The 15,650-nt window shown below is 36.1% G+C and overlaps 1 protein-coding gene across 1 annotated transcript in view; it reads right to left on the bottom strand.

Moving 5' to 3' along the window:
- BAZ2B (bromodomain adjacent to zinc finger domain, 2B) overlaps positions 1–15,650 on the bottom strand; it is a 426,507-nt gene that overhangs the window by 311,402 nt on the left and 99,455 nt on the right. The window lies entirely within an intron of this gene.

The raw sequence follows: 15,650 nt of genomic DNA, 5'->3' as shown, positions 1-15,650 counted from the left end.
ACTGTCTTAAAAAAAAAAAAAAAAAAACTATAGTAGAAAGAATATCTCAAACAAAGGTATATGAAAGCACAAACACACATGAAACATCTAGGTTCAGTGCTGTACAAAATTAAACAGAGTCCCAGCCTTTTATGACATGCCAGCATTCGCAACCTATGGAAAGTAATTTACAAAGTTTCAACTCCTTTCCAAAGTCTAGATAGGCAGAGCAGGAACGTTCTACCGGCTTTGAATGAAAACACTGTTCATGGCCGGGCGCGGTGGCTCAAGCCTGTAATCCCAGCACTTTGGGAGGCCGAGGCAGGCGGATCACAAGGTCAAGAGACCAAGACCATCCTGGCTAACATGGTGAAACCTGTCTCTACTAAACATAGAAAAATTAGCTGGGTGCGGTAGCGCGGGCTATAATCCCAGCTACTTGGGAGGCTGAGGCAGGAGATTCGCTTGAATCCGGGAGGCAGAGGTTGCAAAAAGCCAAAATCGCACCACTACACTCCAGCCTGGCACAGAGCAAGACTCCGCCTCAGAAAAATAAATTAATTAATTAATTAAATAAAATAATGTTCGGCACGGCGCCGTGGCTCAGGCCTATAATCCCAGCACTTTGGGAGGCCAGGCCAGCGGATCACGAGGTCAGGAGATCGAGACCATTCTGGCTAACATGGTGAAACCCCGTCTCTACTAAACATACAAAAATAATTTAGCCGGGCGGACGCCTATAGTCTCAGCTACTTGGGAGGCTCAGGCAGGAGAATGGCGTGAACCCGGAAGGCGGAGCTGGCAGTGAGCTGACATCGCGCCATTGTACTCCAGCCTGGGCAACAGGAGCAAAACTCTGTCTCAAAAAAAAAAAAAAAAAAAGATAGAAATAGATGCATGCTTGCTTAACATGATCTTTAAAAATACATATAACAAACCAAAAGGTAATATCATAAAAAAAGATTAAGTACTGGAATCATTTCCAAAGTCAGGAAAAGATAAGAGTGCCCAATGTTACCAACACATTGCAAATAGTAGTCAGCTTAATTTCATTCTTTATACAATAAAGTTACAAATACTGAAGGTAGCAAAATTACCTTTATTTGTATATGATTATATATCTAGAAAACCCTAGAAAATCAACTGAAAAATTATTAAAAACCATAAGAGTTGAGTAGTTCAATCAACAGTCAGTAGGATGTTTTGGGGAAAACTGGAGTCTTTTGGAAAAAAAATAAGTTGGGAATCTAAACTTCACTTCTTTCACTTAAACAGACTCCATCATGCATAAAGATTTCAGTTTAAAGCAAGACAAACCTAGGAGCCATAAGTGAAAAAAATGATACACTGGTCTTCTATACCCATATTTATCGCTATATTGGAAACAACAATCTAGCAGTAAAAAATTCCACCATACATATCAGAAATGGGAGTAAGAAACAGGAAGAGGAGAACTAAAAAAGATAACCTAGCATTGGTATGCTAGAGCTTGCTCACAGTGGCTCACAAGAGTCAACTGTTAATTCTTGGGAATTCTTGCAATCTAGTTGTTAAAAACAATCATTATTAATTAAATTATATAAACTTAGTCAATAAATTATAATAGGGTAATAAATACTCAAAACATCAGTTCCTAATTATTTTACATTTTATTATTTATGCTGTAGGAAGTTATTTTACATCTATAGTATGATTATGATGAAAATACTATATAATGATTGTACAACTACATTTCTCAACTTTGTTCAGTTGTATTAAGTTGTAGGATTGAAACAGGCCATGGTGGCAGTATTTACACAGGAAAAGAGTAGACACTACAAATCAAGGCTCTCTTTGCCACATATACAAAGCAGTTAATATTTTCCAGAATACCACTATATATAAAATATTCATATTCTTTGACCTAGCAATTCAATCGCTAAGAATGAATCCTACAGAAATAACTTAGAATAAAAAAAGCTGAGGGATGTTTGATGTTATTTCATCCCATCATATAATAACATATAGTGAGGCTAGGCACGGTGGCTCACATCTATAATCCCAACACTTTGGAAGGCTGAGGAGGGTGGACTGCTTGAGGCTGGGAGTTCAAGACCAGCCAGGACAATACAGTGAAACACAATGTCTAATAAAAATACAAAAATTAGCCGGGCGTGGTGGCATGTGCCTGTAGTCCCAGCTACTCACGAGGCTGAGGCAGGGGAATTGCTCGAACCCGGGAGGCGGAGGTTGCAGTGAGCCGATATTGCGCCACTACACTCCAGCCTAGGCAACAGAGTGAGACTCCATCTCAAAAAAAACAAAAACAGAAACAAAAAAACTTACATGTCCTAAGACTGGATAAATTATTATGCAGTCTTTTAAAATACTTAATGACAAAAACATGCTCATGATATAATCCAAATAACTAATAAAGAGCCTATAAACAATGTAGAATGCAAAAACTCCGTAACAGCCATTTTGTAAAAATACATAAATTTACATTTTAAAAATGGAAATTAAAACTTGTTTTATTTAAAATGCCATAAGGAGGCATTTCTGTTAAAAGAAGTGCTAACATTTGGAACTAGAACTCTCTGAAATTTCTTTCCTCAAGCTCCAATTTCACCACTATGCATTCCCACATTTTTTCTTTCCCTCTAGTTACAATAAAAGAGTATCCCTCATTCCAGTTCATGATAATCAGTCTAACATGGGTCTGGAACCCATTTCTTCCCATTTCTCACAGAATCTCTGAATTATATCCTCTGCCCCTGTATCTTCAGTCCCCCGTTTAAAAAAAACAAAAAACAAAAAACATCTTCCTATATTTCCTTCCCAGAAACTACCCAATTTCTTTTCCTCCTCCTTACAAAAAAAAACAAAAAACAAAAAAACAAAACCCCCAAAACTATTTAAACATGTTTCCATTTCTATAGCTTTAATCCAAACCACTCCACTGAAACTATTAATGCCAAAGTCACTAATGTCCTTGTCACTTAATCCAGTGGATTATTTTAGTTCTTTCTTAGGTAATACCACAGAAGCATTTCACTCTATGCCCACTCCTGTCATTTTCATCTTTTGCAGGGTAGGTTCACGACACCAACCTGCTGTTTCATTAATGAACAATTTCATTTCCGTAAATATTTCATTTCAACATAAAACAAACTAATAATGCATACAGTAGCCTGTGAATAATAGAATTGTGAACATTTGAAATTATCTTAATGCTTTTCTGTTTTTTTAAACTTATTAATATTTCATAGTGAAGAAATACACTTTTAAAGAAGAAAAGTCAAAGGACAATGAATATGATTAACTGTAAGAAGGAATAAGTAACTGGCAAGTTGTACAGCTGCATATACCCTTTTATCATAAAGAAGCAAATGACACAAATATGATATGGGAATTTATTTTTTGTAATTCCAAGTTATATTCTCCAGTAGTTTTTTTCCCTTTCTTATATGTGTATTTTTAATTTAATTTTATTTTTAGAGATGGGAGTCTTACTATGTTGCTCTGGCTGGTCTCACACTCCTGGCCTCCAGCGATGTTCCCACTTCAGCCTCCCGAGTAGCTGGAATTACAGGTGTGAGTCACCATGCCCAGCTATTTTTAATTGACACATAATAATTGTACATATTTATAGAGTAAAATATTTTGATACTCAAATAGTTTTAATTTAGGCATCTAAAATGTAATAGAATTACTTACCAGTATAAGCCTGCCTTATCAAAGAAAGCAGTTTGAATATTCTCAATATATTTAATAAAATTGGTATTTTTTTGAAAGATCACAAGAGGTTAAAACAAAACCTATCACAAGAGGTTAAAACAAAATTACAACCAAAACATGACAATGCTTTAAAAAACTGACCTTTAGTTATCCAACTCAACATTCCTTATAACAGAAGTTTTAGAGAATGCAATATAACATGAAAATATGGTATAGGTAAGTGTTGATGGGAAGTTGGGCCTTAACATGAGCATAAAAGGACAGTTTTACTAGCAGAAAGGAATGCAAAATCATTAAATGTCAAAACATTAAAAATATGAGAAATAACTATAAAAAGTTTGGTGAGGAGGGCATTTTTCAGCTTAAAAGTAGGAAAATTACTTTTAAATCTAAAAAACTGCCGGGCACGGTGGCTCATGCCTGTAATCCCAGCACTGTGGGAGGCCGAGGCGGATGGATCACGAGGTCAGGAGATGGAGACCATCCTGGCCAACGTGGGGAAACCCCATCTCTACTAAAAATACAAGGTGGCGGGTGCCTGTAGTGGCAGCTACTGAGGAGGCTGAGGCAGGAGAACGGCGTGAATTCGGGAGGCGGAGCTTGCAGTGAGCCGAGATCATGCCACTACGCTCCAGCCTGGGTAACAGAGCGAGACTTGGTCTCAAAAAAAAAAAAAAAAATCTGAAGAACTGACAATATATTGCGTGTGTGTGTGTGACAGAGAGATAGAGACGGGGGGCGGGGAAGGAGAGAGAGAGAGAGAGACAGACAGAGACAGAGACAGGATCTCACTCTGTTACTCGGGCTGGAGAACGCAACAATACCTCACTGCAGCCTTCAGCTCCTGGGTTCCAGCAATCCTTCCACCTCAGCCTCCCAAGTTGCTAGGACTACGGGTGCCTGCCACCACACCCAGCTGGTTTTTTTTGTTTTTGTTTTTTAATTTGGTGTAGAGACAAGATCTTGCTATGTTGACCAGGATGCTCTTGAACTCCTAGCCCCAAGTGATCCTCCCATTTAGGCCTCCCAAAGTGCCGGGATTACAGGTGTGAGGCACTGCGCCTGGCTTGATAAGTGATTTTTATTTATTTCCATGGGTAGCTGTAGGATTATTTTTAGCTCACTTTTAAAGTGCTGAGATTATAAATATAGAAACAAATATGTATTTTTACCTATGTACATGTAATTACTTTAGTTGGTACCTGCAATATATTAAATGCTACTTGGAACAAATAAAATATTTGCAAAAATAATCTATTTCACAAAAGGTGTTTCATATTAAAATGCAAAAGGTCAAATTCAAGGTACTGCATCATAGAACACTTCATTATATATATAAAAAAAAAAAACAGCTAGGCCGAGTGGTGCATGCCTGTAGTCCCAGCTACTCAGGAGGCTAAGATGGGAGGCTCTCTTGTGCCCAGTTCAGTCCAGTCTGGGCAACAGAGCAAGACCCTGTTTCTAAAAAATTAATAATAATGAAAATTTAAAAACAGTAAAATTCTGGTCACATTCAATTTAGCTTTTCTTCCCAGGCATGCCTTATTCCTACCTTCCCATTTCACACATAGTACAAAAACATTTTCATGTTCTTTAAAACAATTCTTCTCTTTTGTGAGTTTTGGCAAGTGTGCCTATGAACAGGCTTTCTGCAGGGGGAAGGGCAAAGACAGCTTTTATCTAACTGTCCAAAGTTATTACATGTTCTCTTCCTGGATCAAGTGTGTACTATTTACACTGCCCTTCCCTAACCCTTCAACTTTTTACTTCAAATCCCCAAGGCATGACTACAGATAAGTTATTTTCCCAACAAGCCACAGAAAATATTAATGACAAGGCACAGAAATTTAATGCTAAAATACTTACACCACTATGGACACAATCTTGATATGTTCCAAGAGGACTTGATTACCTAACAATGCTCTACTTTGACTGCATTTAGAAATCTTATTTAAAATTGTCTCCTTTTTTGTTGTTTCTGCCCAAACCCTAAGAACACTTAACTTTGGCTCCAAAGTAACTCCTCTTTTAAAATAAAGAGATTTGACCCACACCTCTGTCAGTTACTATTGTCTTGCAGAGCCTGTTTTTTTTCAGCATGCTGCACTAATAACCCAGAGAGGAAGAAAAGGTCATTTTGTGACTTATAGGCTGCTCCTGATTTTTTCAAATGTTGAAGACAGGTTTTGGTGCTTCTTATGTCATCACAATGGTTTATGTTAACAGCAAGACATTACCCAAAGATCAGAAGCATGTATCAACAACCATGTCATCATAGAAACCAGAAAAGATAGTAAGTACAGCTTCGAACTAAACTTAGACACTAGATAACTTTTATTCCACTGTTTTCCATCTTTAATTTACCTCAAAACTTATCCTTGTACAAGATAAAAAATGGTTACGTAAAAGTCTTAAGGTTTTCTTATGACAAATCTCTTGCAAGTAAGTGTTCATCACAATACTGCAAATAAAACGCATTTTATTTATATGCAATAATAATAAATTTCATCATTATTATTATGTAGTAATAATGAAGTTAGGAAAAGACTAACCACTAAAATTTACTGTCTTTGGCTAAGACATTATGTAAAAGATCTTTCATATATTTGTGATTTGAAAATTGTTTTAATCTTTCCTTTTTCATACTCTTTTAGTGGGATTTCTATTTTTAGTGAAAACCAGTATTGATGTTATTGAAAATAGGGGCTATAAATCATGCTTTTTTTTTTTTTTTGAGATGGAGTCTCACTCTGTCACCCAAGCTGGAGTGCAGTGGCACTATCTCGGCTCACTGCAACCTCTGCCTCAAAAAAATAATTTTTGTATTTTTAGTAGAGACAGGGTTTCACCATGTTGGCCAGGCTGGTCTCAAACTCCTGGCCTCAAGTGATCTGCCTGTCTGGGTCTCCCAAAGTGCTGGGATTACAGGCATGAGCCACCGCGCCCGGCCCTCCTTTTTGTCCTTATGGATACGCCCATTACTAGCAGTCCAGCAGTCTGCTTGTCTTCTGCATTCATCCAAAGGAACTAAAAGAAGTAAAAGTGTTTTTTTGAGCCATAGCCATCATCATGGAGAAAAGGGATACACATATATCACCCTCTGTTCTCCACTCAATGTTCTTTTTTTTTTTTTGAGGTGGAGTCTTGATCTGTCACCCAGGCTGGAGAGCAGTGGTGCAATCTCTGCTCACTGCAAGCTCCGTGTCCTGGGTTCACGCCATTCTCCTGCCTCAGCCTCCTGAGTAGCTGCGACTGCAGACGCCCACCACTGCGCCCCACTAATTCTGTTTTATATTTTTAGTAGAGTCAAGGTTTCACTATGTTAGCCATGACGGTCTTGATCTCCTGACCTTGCGATCTGCCCGCCTCAGCCTCCGAAAGTGCTAGGATTACAGGCGTGAGCTACCACGCCCGGCCTACTCAATATTCTTAGCAGGGATGATCATGCATTAGGTTTCCAGAAAAACTATTCACAAAAGCATAGGAAAAGAACCAAGGAGAAGGGAGGGATTCTGGTTAATCTCAAAACAGAACATTTAAATACCTCTGATCAGAAAGGGCGGTTTTGTCAGTTTTAACCCAGCCTCCACAAAGAAGCCTATCATTGAAATGGAGGATTTGAAACTGATTAACCCATCTTCTCCAGAAAGAGCCAAGCAGTCAATTTTGAAAGCAATGGAGGAAGGGAAGGATCCCATGACATTTTCTTTTCCTTCTAGTGGAAGAGGCATGGATGGGTTGGGGTGACCTTGAAAAGGCAGAACCATCCCAGATGTCAAATGGACTGGCTCTAATATAGAGCTCTAGCTCTACATTTGTTCTATAATGGGCTTATGCAGTCCTTCTTTTCTTGGATCTTTTCTTCCTGATCTGTGAATATTCAAAATTTAATTGTTCTTGATCTAGTTCAATGCTACCTAAACCAAAGGGCCTTTTCTAATTAATCCAACGAGAAGCCATCTCTCTCCTATTATGAACTTTCATAAATTGTTATCCATAGCTCTTCCAGAGCATGCTTGGAAACAGCATTCAATAAAAGCTTGAAGAATGAAGGTAGATGTCTCCTCCTTTTCCTATTATTAATACTAGAATACAAGTATATCAAATATGTGCAATTCTCCTGTGGTGGGTGTCACTGAGTCATTTCACTTTTTCAAACAATGACTAAATTTTTTGTTTTGCTGGGTTACTAACACAATATAGAAAAATTCAGTCAGGCCAGGCGTGGTGGCTCATGCCTGTAATCGCAGCACTTTGAGAGGCCAAGGTGGGCAGATCGTTTGAGTCCACGAGTTCAAGAGTAGCCTGGGAAACGTGCTAAAACCCCATCTCTACAAAAATACAAAAATTAGCCAGGCAAGGTGGCATAAGCCTGCAGTCCCAGCTACTTGGGGGTCTAAGGCAGTGGAGATCACTTGAGCTCAGGAGGTTGAGGTGAACTGGAATCGTGCCACTGCACTCCAGCCTGGGCAACAGAGTGAGACCCTGTCTCCAAAAAAATAAAAAGTAAAAATAAAAATTCAGTCTATTAACTCACACTTCTTCTTTTCTAAATATAATTATTCATGTAATGAGAACCAGAAAAGGTAGACAAATAAAATCCTAAACCTCCATTTTAGTCAAAAACTAAGAACTCCTCTTCATCAAGAAGTGAGGAAGGCAGGGAAAACCAGATTTGTTTGAATTTTCTTTCCTTTATTCTGTGATGAGATGCTAAAGAACAGAGAAATAAATGAAAAGACAATAGTCAAAAGGGAGAGAAGAGGACATAAAATAATTTACAAAACACCTGATGTAATCTCAAATAATGGGAAGTTAACTAATTACAGTTATGATCCTATGCAACTCAAAACTAAAACGCAATGCATCATCCTTTAATAACCTTTGGATTTATTGTTTTTAAAAAAAGTAGAGCCTACTATCAGCTAGATTAAATTTGGCCATATATTCTGTTATACTACGAACCTATCCAGCCATTTGTGAAGCCAAGAAAGAGTAAAATGCACTCTTAGGACTGGAACTCAACCTTGAAGTGCTGAGAGCTACTTTATCATCTAGTGTGGGGACAAACATATACATGCACATGTGAGCTTAACACCATGTGTGGAAACGCATCATTGTAAATCACTCAGGTGTTCACTTATTTTAACATACACAAATCAAAACACAGCTCCCTGTGATTCCTAAAAGGAGAGCTGAAATAGCATTTATCATTTTCTCCTCCCACCCTTCTCACTGAAAGCTTGAGATGTAAAGGTGTTCTCCTCTTTCCTTACAGTTATTACTGACAACATGCAGGAAACTATTATAGCTGTCCTAACTTACCAATACCATCTAAACACTGTAAGAGCCTACCTGTGCTTAATATTCCAAAAGTGACTCAAAAAGCAAAAGAGACTCCTTATTAGATTCCTTCTAAAAAACTAGAGTAACTCTACAGTTTTAGGATTAGCATTATTCTAATCCAATTATAAAGTCCTGTCAATTTTCCCTTCTATCTTGCTAAAGCACCACCACTCATAAGCTAAAAGTATTATACTACTACTTTTCTACATATTAGATGACATTGTGACTAATTAATCACAATCTACTGTTAATGTTGTTTCCCAAAACTATGTGTAACTAGTAAAATATTATTAGCAATATTTTCAAATCAAGGATAATCCTGTTATTGATCTATGGACAAAATCATAAAACACATATTCCAAAAATTACAATAGTTGTATAATCTAGGTTTGTTTGGTCGGTTCTGGCCAAGATTAACTATATGACAGGTAAGACATGACCTTTTACACTTGTTCCCTCTAACACTTCTTCATTTTATTCAGCATTAAGTTTAAATTAAATATTTAAAATTGAATCTGTTCTGTGTTGCAAACACAGCTAAAATGAAGAGCTTCTGTAGCAGCAGTGACCAGATTTTAAATGCAGGTAGATCAATAAAAAAAAAAAAAAATCACCAAGCACAGGCTCCATGTGAGTGGAATGGTTTATAATAGCTTGCAAATGACTACGTGCTTGCTGTAACCAGCTGTTCTTAAATTATGAATATGCAACCAATTCATGTTAAAGCCAAATCCCAGCACTATTTCTACAGAGAAATCCCAGTAGTTTTGCTTGTTCTACATGTTAGCTCTGTTAAGGATACAAATAGCAGTAAGCTTCTGAACAAATAGGACCAAACTATTGGCATTTCATGCACTAGGTCCATTATCACAGCAGGGAATGTCAATCATTGGTACATTCCTATAACAGCTCAGGCAATATGACAATGATCTTGTAGGAAAAAAAATCAAAATCTCTGCAGCATACTCAAAGTCCTTCTGACAACCTAATGCTTTCTTACTACAGCCAATCAGATTGTCAGACCTGACCTACTAGAAGACTTTCACCAAGCTTGAAACATTTAAAAACATCAATCATAAAAACAAAGACAGGACATTGAATTATACAGTATTAACCTCTAGGGTTTGCATACAAAGACCTTAGATTTATTTATGTCCTAGCGAGTTAAGAGCTTCAGTACACCGTTCTTTACACCAAACTGACTGCCAATTTGATGAACCTCTCTGCCCTCAGCAGGAGTGCACCGTCTTTGATTAATGAGTGCATGTTTGTGGAAAAGTGTTAAGAGGAGAAAACAGGAAAAAACACACAATTATGTCTACACATAGCTGAAGTACCAATGCAAGAATAGATTTATCTTCAAACCAAATGCTCCTTTTTCTTATATACCATGCACACATGTGCACAACACAAAATTAGTAAAGGTTCATATCTATGTTGCCATCATTATTATTATCCCCAATATGCAATAATTTTTATTTGAATGGAATGCATTCAAAAGCCAAAGTACAAGTTGAATTTTATAAATGATAAAAACTATTTTTAAAACATTAACTTTACCTTTTAAAACAAACTGAAATACTTTACCTTACATAGTAAAAATTTATGTGTAATAAAAACTACATTTTCACCTCATACTCTTATAAAACCCTATTAATGTTAAAAACTCAATATTTAACCTGTAAATATCTATACTTTTAAATATTTTACATTTCAAACTCTATCATGACTGCCATAAATCAAATAGCACTCAAAACAGATTTAAAAGTCATATGTATTCATTTACTTTTCCTGTTTTCAATAAAGATGTGGCCAATATTTTATAACTCAATATGCAGTTGAAAATGAATTAAATATATTTATTACCCATAATTTCATACTTACTACGGTCAACAGAAAAACCTGTAAATCGAAGTTTTAACTTTTAAAATGACCTTTCTATTGAGAATTACCTTCCTTTAAGAAATCTGATGCCTGAAAATTTCTCCTTAAACTACAGGATGTTTATGTGTAGTACAATTAAGACCATATTATCTCTAAAAATAAACTAAGCATCAGGAGTCCTTTAAAAAAAATTTCACATTTCATACACAATTCAGTGTACCATAATTTGATTTATATGAATATCTACCTCAACAAAAATGTTATGAGTAAATACGTTTCTTAAATATTGAGTCATAGTCAAAGGTAATAGAATTATTTTCTTTTTAAGGACTTGTATGGCTACTATATAAAAAGGGTTGAGAAAGCATAATGCCTGAATATAAATCTTAGCTTTAGTCACAGTAATGTACAACCTATTTAAAAGGAAAGTGTCTCTATAAACTCATGATTTCAGGAAATCATAATTCTGGAATCAGTGGCATATTAAAAATATTAAAAATTTATATTGTAGAGGAAATTTTGAGCAAATTATATATTCTAATCAATTTCATATTTTATTTTTGTAATGGCAAACTATTTTAAGTGTTACAAATGTTAATCTCTTTGAAGAATTATTTAAATGCCTAATACACCTAAAGACCTACAAATTAAAAGTCAATAAATACTGGGACTAGAAAAATTCTCTTAACATAGTAATAAATAAACTATATTACATCCTTAAATCTTATTTACATGAATTTTTTTAAAATGTGTTTTTCTGTGTTGGGATTATCACTTTTCATTCTTCCTCTTTTCTCCCTCCCATTTCCTCTACCACCAAAAAACACCATGCAAATAATTAGAAAAAGTAGAATATGTGTAGGCACCAATGGGATGACACCATTTTAGTATCACGTATTTAGTATCACACCATTTTAGTATCACATGTTTAGTATCACACATTTTAGTATGATAGCTGAAACTATCAATAAAAGTTATAACAATGAAACATAATTTCAATTTTTAAAAATCATTTAATATCTACTAGTAAATTATTTTAGATCATAGTTTGTCTGAATTTTTAAATAACATTCTAGCCTCATTACAAAGAAAAATTAAATACAAAACTGCCTCCTTCCCCAATAATTATTTCTTTTCTGATTACCTCCTACAACAAAAGTTTAAAGAAACGGCCAAATGGATTAACATTTATTAAATGGGGCAGCAGTATTTTTAAAACTTCATGGTACAAAATACTTAATTGTATGTAACCAAAAAAACTCTTAAAATACCTAATTAGGTAACTTAATTAATCCCCCAGGAAATCAAATATATTAATAATCACTAAAACTTGATGGCATAATTCCTCTTAAGGGTCAAAATCACCATATTACTTTGTGCTAAATCATATTTCTTCTTTTGGTAGTTCTACTCAGAAACTACAACTTAAAATCCCTTCTTTGAGAAACCTTTAAACCTAAAAGTAATCAAGTTCCAAAATATACGTTCACTAATTCAAGGAGATAAGACAGAAATCCTGAACTTTCATGCAACTGTGATATCCTGCATCTTGTATAGTAACACAAAAGTAGCAACAAAGACATTAACAATTGCAGTTCAAGCTGGGAGTGACTGTTCTGTTTCAATTCAATGACACCACTAATGGCTTCTTAGCAGCTCCATGAAATCAACCAGCTGTCAAGTTGATGCATCAGAAGGAACAGTTATGCACTCCCATAAGAAAAAGCAACACATCAGGATGTTTGGCAAAACATCTGCTCCTTTACACTGCAGTTCTATAATAAACATGCAAACAAAGAAATGGGAGAAAGGGCAACAGAATTAAAATTCTAAGGTTTCCATTACAGTCTTATGTGCATTTTAAATGAATGGCTTATAAAAAATAAAAACAAATTTCTACGAAGTTGAATACTTTAAGCTATTCCAAATTTTTTGAAAATGCTAAATATAATTACTCAGAGCCTCTTCTAGAAAGAAAAAACTGCGTAAGAATCCATCTATTCTAAAAATTCAAAATAAACTATATTCAAGTAAAATCAGTATCATACTGTTATGTACAAAACTCAAAAATTAAAACTAAAATATATCGTTCCTTCATTTAATAAGTATTTCATAAATGATGCCAGCAGTATTCCAATAAATGCACTTCCAAGACTGAAGAGTTTAGAAGTGTTTTTTCATTAGTGTTTCCAAGAGTAAATGGTACTACAGTTCGGCACTAGTTTAATATATGAGGACAGTGAAGCTACTATTATCTGGATTTTAAAATATGTACCCATTCCTATTTCTCTGCAACCATTATAAGAACACAATATTAAGTTCTCATAAATAACTTTGTATTTTTAAAGCATACAATCTGATTTCCTAAAAAAAAAAAAACTCATCATCATCATCATAGGTTTAAAATAATTTTAAATTCAACCACTTGTTTCAAATACTTGTAAAAATTACTTTTTTCTATCTGAACCATACAAGTGTCTTAATGTTGTCCAAATTATTGATTATGCAGCACAGTGATAATAATATGTACAGTGTTTACAATAGGTGTGAGACATCAAATGTACTTAACTACCATTTTCTTAAACTGCTTATCCTCTGTTGCTTGCCATTTATAACCTGCCAAATCTTCTAGTCCTTTGTTGCATGTATAATTTAGAACCATCTGTTCTATGTGCTTTTAACTATTTAAACATTTTTCACCTACCTACAATTCACATAAATGGCAGACATTCAACTTTCTATCTAGCATATTACATGAAGCAAATTCCTGGATAAATAACACCAAAGAAGACTGCTACAGAAATAAAAACATACCATATAGAACATAAATTTTTGTGTGTTAGACAAATCTTTTCGATGTATTCAGAATTGTTTCTATTAGCTTTTTCTAAGTTAATTGTAGTCACTGTTTTTCCCTCAACCCAGAAGACAAAGAGAATGCAAATTAAATACAGACAGTTTCATGTCCTTGTTAGAAGAGATGTAAATATGCTAACTGAAAATGACTACAGGAGACAGAATTTCACTTTCCCATTCAATTTACAGTGCCTCTTATTTATATACTAGTCAGTGTATCATTAAGTTTGGTCATGTGACCAAACCAACTTTTGTGAGGCGAAAAACTATGTTAGACAAGCAAATTAAAACAGTGCTAGTTTTTATTGTTTATCTGTTCATAATGGCTGACAAAGAGTTTATAGCTAGCGATTATATCTTTTAAAATCAATTCTGCCTTTTAAATACTCAACAATTATTTGACTTAATATCTGCTACTAAATTTTAAAGTATCCATTATCTTAAGGTATTTTCCATAGTCATTTCTCTTCAAAATGTAAATAATAGAAAAAGAAAACCTCAGAACATTTTATTATAAACGGGGAGCCAGATAATCTAAAATAACCATACATAAATATTAACCAAGCTAATTTTCAAAAAATCCATAGGGGAGAGTAGAGCAAATAAGAAAGGGATATACTGAATACAGGTAACAGTTGAAACCTTTAAATTGAAAAAAGTACACAAAAACTAGGTAAATAACAAATGACGCACAAAAGTTTACCATTTTTTGCACAAAATCTTCCACCTGTTACCAAAACATACAATACGCAGACTTCGTATACTTATTTTGAGAGCAAAACACAAAAATAAGCCACACAACTTATCAGTAACCTGTAAGTTACACAATCCTATACAACAGGAGAAAAATTAAGCAAAAAATTTACTCTTGGGAAAATTTCTCCATAAAGTTTACATGACGTCACTGGGCCCCCGGAACGTTCCCTAAACTTTGAGCCTTATCCAGACACACTTCCTAATGCTTCTTTCCTTTCCTCAAAAATAAAAAAGAGACTTGGGAATAAAATTGCCCAAGATGGCGAAACGCTTGTTGTTTAGAGGGCAGAGGAAAAAATGGAGGATATTGTAATATACACAAAGGGATAAATTTCAACAACTCGGCCAAGGACTGCAGCTGCTTCCCTCTTTATAAGGAAGCAACAGACAAAAGATAAATACAGAGGGAGAAAGAAAAGAAGAGAAAATCTCCCAAACAACAGATCCAGCTCTGACTCTTCAAACACTTTCTTCCCCTTCCCAAATCCCAATTCTGGGGTTCGTGAAACTACTTAAAGGGGAGGGAGCCGCGAAAGAGAACGGGGGCGGGGGGGAGGGGTAACGAGAAGATTAAAAGAGGGAAGCAGAGGAGTTGGGAGCTGGCGGTCGTTCCCGGGGAAGAACTGCTAAAAGATGAGACCAAGGCACAGACCTTACTGTATGAGAAGCAATGCTCCTCAAACCTTCTGCGTCCTGACATAGACCTTCCCAGGTATCCAGATCTTTTCCCAATCCCACCTGCCCCACCCCCACCCCCGCTCATCTTCAGTAAACTCAGAGCCTCCAGCTACACACGGGAGAGCTAGAGGCCCGAGCCGGGAAGTGGGGGTGGCAGACGCAGCTAATCAGTCCGAGAGGGAAGAGGGGGCGGAGGCAAAAAAGGGCAGCAGGAGGCGGACGGGGGTGGGGGGTGATCCAGAAACTACCCCGGCAGGGAGTGGGGGAGCAGCGGATATTCCGGGGTAGGAACCGCCATCGCAGCGCTGACAGAGGTTGTTTTTTAAGAAGCAAAACTGTTGGCCGCGACCTGAGCGCTGGAAGCCGAAGGGGAAGAGGAAGGAGACGCGAGCCAAGGCGGCCGGCACAAAGGCGGCGGACTCGCGGCGGCAGCG

This window comes from Colobus angolensis, unplaced genomic scaffold, assembly GCF_000951035.1.
Source record: "Colobus angolensis palliatus isolate OR3802 unplaced genomic scaffold, Cang.pa_1.0 Scaffold259, whole genome shotgun sequence".
NCBI classification, from domain to species: Eukaryota; Metazoa; Chordata; class Mammalia; order Primates; family Cercopithecidae; genus Colobus; species Colobus angolensis.
The sequence above is the reverse complement of the archived record's forward strand: the minus strand, read 5'-3'. Positions and strand labels throughout refer to the sequence as shown.